We start from the raw sequence: 4,994 nt of genomic DNA, 5'->3' as shown, positions 1-4,994 counted from the left end.
GGGATGGCAGTGCCACCTTGAGCCCTCTGAAAGGGACTCTGTCATCTTCTCTCTCCATTCCCTGAGGATCTGTAGCTTTGTTTTCTCACAGCCGGGGCAGGACAAACGCAGCCCTGGTGAACATCTGTCTAACGTTCATCTCTGCCCTCCCACACTGCAGCCCCCTGCTGCACACTCCCAGAGAATCTTCTGCCCCAAGGCCTCCCTCCCCACTGGAGACACACACCGCCTCCATTTCATAGACATCCCTGAGGTTCAGAACACAACAACCCAACTGAGACCTCCGTGAAACATCCCTGGGGATGCGTGCGCTGCCAGCTTGCTGACACTCAGGCAGTGTGGAGGTCTGGATTCCAGTCCTGACTATCACCGGCTCACTGGGGCAAGACTATCCCCCAGCCCCAGAGGTCTGTGAACCCCCAGCCTCTTTACTCTTCAGATGCTCCGAAGACGGAGAAGAGATGATCTCCGTGAGTCCTGCAACTCTAAAAAGCAGGTTCCAACTCTAAACTCTTTCCCCTGATCACATATCCCAAGCCTTTCTTTTTAAGTTCTGGAAAATTCCAAGTGGAATATAGCATTATTACTATCCAATAGCACTGTCTCCCTCGCTGTTTTCATTTCAGTTAAACAGACTGAGTTTAACCGAGTAAAAATGACTGACTTGAACAGAGAAGGAAAATGGTTTGTCAATTTACCTCAAATACCCAAATAATTAAAATTGGGTAAATGATATGGAAAGATAGCAACCAAGGTTCAAATGCTTTCCTTTTAGAGATTTTAACAATACAAAGCCAAACTCTTGTCCTGAAAGTACAATGAGCAGAAGACCAAAATGAACAGAAAGGAGATTTTGGTCCAAAACAGTAAGTGAGAAGATATGAAACTGCTTGAAGAGCACAAAGTGTACTCGAAGGATCACCTGAGGTGTGGCCACGACAGAACGGCCCTGCTGGGCAATACTTGTCCTCAGGCTTTATCATAAGTTATGTATAAGTTAAGAACATTTTCTCTCTTAGAAGGGGAAAGGGAATACCACTGTGGGGTACCTACTCCACACCAGCTCTCACATGCTTTTCTGCATGGAATTCTGGCCCTCATCCTCTAGGGAAAGCACCTCTGCTATAGATTGAATTCTATGTCCTCCCAGAATTGGTGGGGGCTGAAATCCTACCCCCACCAAAATAGACCAAGTTTACTATACCAAGATGATAATATTTGGAGGTGGGGCTTTGACAAGTGACTAAGGCATGGAGATGAAGCCTTTATAATGGGCTTAGTGTCCTTATAAAAGAGACCACAGAGCCCGCTCACCCCTGCTGGCATGTGAGATTACAGCAAAAAAAAAAAACCCACTTCATCTGTGAACCAGGAAGTGGGCTCTCACCAAATCTGCTGGCACCTTGACCTTGGAATTCCCAGCCTCCAGAACTGTGAGAAATGTGCTTGTCATTTATAAGCCACTCAGTCTCCAGGATTTTGTTACAGCAGCCTGAATGAATCACATTCTGTCCTTAATTTCAAACCAAGAAACAGGTTTGTAGAGGTCACAGTGACTAAATCCACTCAAACAGGCAGAGGCAAATTTGAAATTCAAGTTGACAGTTCCCAGCACAAGTGTATCAGATCTTGTCTGCAGTCCTGATATGATGAAGAAGAGCTAATGCAGGGAACAAAGAGCTTATATGAGCAAAACAGCTAGAAGACAATACAGGTGAGTGTTACACAGTGGTGACTTTGCTGCACAATATCCATTCACTACTCTTAGTTGAACAGAAGCCATGCCCAGTGGGCACATTCTGGTGCTGCTGGCTTCAGTTCCCTGGTTCGGAAAGTAGAAAATGATAACCCTCTGCCAGCCTTTGGTGCCCTGACCTCTGCAAGCAGAGCCAGCTTCAGCAACAACAGGGTCCAGCTGCTCTAGTGAAACACATCTGCTCTCCGCGGTGCCGGCCTCCACCTGAGACAGCTGGCCCCACATGGCAGCAAAGACGACCACCAGCAGTTGCAGCATATATCCTGCCAGCTTACCCATCTCAACAGATGTTCTTAAAGGACATTTTTCCCCCAAAGCTCCAGTAAAAATCCCAGGCTGATTCTGATTTGACCCACTTACGTCATTCTCCTTAAAACCAGTAAGGTTGCCAGATGAAATAGAGAATGCCTCGTTAACGGTGAATCAGATCTGTGGAGGTGAACCCTCTGGGACTGGCTGCAGGAGAAGAGGGGCATTTGCTCCAGAAGGAACTGTCTGAGGGATCACAAGGATTGCTGAATATGGGAAAGGGGGAAGTAAACCACTTGCTGAGAAATCTTTTATTTTTTTACAGGTCTGAAGAACAGGGCGTATATAATGAAATCCAACTCCTCATGGATATCAAAAGAGAATTTTCAAGTCTTTTTTTACACAGCCTAGCTGTTTGAATTACCCTACAATCATTTCAGCCTTCCTAGTTTTTTCTAAACCTTCCAAAAAAAAAAGTCGAATCAGATAAACAAATTTTTAGTGTATGCTCTACACAATATTTGAGACATACTTATACAAAGAAAACACAATTGTTTATCTGAAGTTCAGATTTAACAGGCGTCCTTTTCTGCTTGTTGCTGTTGCTCTGTTAATTTTGGCACCCCCGAGGGCCAATCTTTGTGGCCGAGAAGGGCGGGAGGGTGGGCGGGCTCTGGCCAGAACTGGGTTGCATACCCACCCCACGGTACATAAGGAGGAGAATGGGATCAACTTCATCTACCCAATTGAACTGAGATGGGAAGGCGGGTAGCTCCCCTAAAAGAAAATGAGGTACCCCTCCCAGGAGAGAGGGAATGGCTATTTAGCAGCCAAAAATAACAGATGCTCCATAGAATCAAAGTGGGTGCCTCTTAGGAAAAGGAGCATATGTTTTCTGTGGGGGCGGAGGGAATGGGGGTGCCCAGGGACCTGTGGGCCAGCTAAGTGGGAAAAAGAGCCTGAGCCGACTTCTCAACCTTCCAAGTCTGTGTTTTCACCCACACACATTTGCCAGATTGCTCTAAAAAAGCAACAGCTGTGGAAACTGACAGTTTACAGTTGTGATAAATCGCATTAGTAAAGTATTTCAATTAAAGTCATATCTAACTAAAAAACAAGAAGTCATCTCCAAACAAATAAATTAGTACTTCACTTCGTGGAGCCTTCAAGTGGAAGACTTCAGCATCTACCTATTCTGTTTTTGCTTTTCTTCTGAGGAGAGCACCCCACGGTGGTGTGGGGACAGCTCATCCTTGCAGCAGGGGAAGAGGTGCTTCATGAAGGCCCAAGCAAGAAACAAAACCTGAAACTAAACATTTGTTTGCCTCATTCCTTTGGAGTGTTTCTTAACGACTTACATCCAAACTTGGTTTGAGGTTTGCCTGCAACATCCCTTACTATGTGTCAGGAGAGAGGGCATTCAAGAACCTCCCTGTGGGGTCTGCCTGTCCAGCCCCATCAGCGGGGTGGCGTGGCCTCCCAGGGCTGTGTTCTCTTTCCCAAGACAATTCATCTACATCTGTAACATTTTAAAAGGAACTCACAGATAGGTCTTCAACTGATCCTTTTTCCTCGGTTTAGAAAGTCATTCGCCTGCCCAAAATGAATGGCCTGGAGAAATCACTGAACCTCTTTTCTCCCAGGGTCAGGGCCAGCACAGCCCCCAGACTGCAGGGCTCCAGGGCCCCACAATGGGCTTCGAGCCTTCACCTCCCCTCCCTTGTCCCTCCTCCCAAAGAAATCACATCCCTTTCTGCAAATTCCCCACTTCAGCTTGATTTTCAACAGATCCTTTACCCTGCCAGTTAGTAATTCAGGACTAATTAGGTGATTGCTTCCATTTACGGTAGCAGTCGGGAGGAGGGGATGAAATGGCGTTTCCCCTATTCTTGTTGGAAAAATAAATTACACCCATTGTTACTTGCGATCTTATTTTTCCCCCTATCAAGCAAATTAGCAGCTTGGTTCATTTTCCCAGCATTCACTCCTGAGCAGACGGCAGCGCCCTGGAATGTGGCTTAGAGCTGTGTGGTCAGTGCAATTGTTTGGGGCTGTCTGTGCCAACAATAGAGAGGAGATGGCTGTCTCTGAAAGATGAGTGGCACTTGTCTCGCTCAGGCCAAGGAGGTGGCGTGAGCTGCCAACAGGCCTGCTCCTGAGGAAGATGTACACCGCCATCTAGTGGGCATAGAGGCTCACTGCAATGTACTCGTTTCTCGCTTTTGCTTCCGGCCGGTAAGGCAATAAGCTTCTGCTAAGGTACTAAAAATAGAGAGGACTCTTTAAATCTCCAGGAGCAAAGAAATGTTAGCCTCAATGATTGTAATGAAAGTGATGCAACTCAGCTTGCATATCGTTTCTTTGGTCTTGATTTTCAGATCCAAGGCGGTATTGTCAGACTCTGTGCGATGAGTAGCTCTGCACCTGGAAAGTTGTTTCGTGTCCTAAGTACCGTGAACGGAGAATGTCAGCACTTTCAGGCAACAGGCTCCTTCATCTCTGCCCCCTCTCCATCACCCCTCATCTTAACAGCAAGCCCCGTTCCAAAGTGCGCAAGCTACAGGCACTCAGAAGCTGGCTTGCACACTCAGGGGCGTCGCCACTTCCCACTGCAAGCCTAAGACTTCTCTGTCTTGGTGTGGGAGGCGTTCCCACTCTCCGATCCCTGACAACATACAAGTGAGAGTGCGTAGAAAGCAAAAAGACACTACCTTAATAAAGAGCACACCCGTTCCCCTATTTTACCAGAGCAGCCATGATTTTATCAGAGTTTCTGTTCAGGAGGGACACACTGGGCAAGAGAAGTAATAAATCCCAATACTGAAGGGTTTGGGGCAGTGCTTCGCAGCCAGGAATGAGTTTGCCCCCAGAAAACATCTGGTAGCGTCTTGGGACATTTTCGCTTGGCACAAACTGGAGGCTGCCACCACACAGGACAGTCCCCCCTCCACCCCTCTCCAACAGAGAATTATCCAAGCCGAAGGGCCAC

General features: G+C 47.1%; 1 non-coding gene across 1 annotated transcript; it reads left to right on the top strand.

The window, feature by feature from the left end:
• Window positions 1-2,142: 2,142 nt before the first annotated feature.
• On the top strand, window positions 2,143-2,260 carry LOC118967090 (small nucleolar RNA SNORD22). Its single transcript, XR_005053895.1, has one exon. It is a non-coding gene; the product is annotated as a small nucleolar RNA SNORD22 (small nucleolar RNA).
• Window positions 2,261-4,994: the final 2,734 nt, after the last annotated feature.

Source organism: Manis javanica, chromosome 2 (assembly GCF_040802235.1).
Source record: "Manis javanica isolate MJ-LG chromosome 2, MJ_LKY, whole genome shotgun sequence".
NCBI classification, from domain to species: domain Eukaryota; kingdom Metazoa; phylum Chordata; class Mammalia; order Pholidota; family Manidae; genus Manis; species Manis javanica.
The sequence above is the reverse complement of the archived record's forward strand: the minus strand, read 5'-3'. Positions and strand labels throughout refer to the sequence as shown.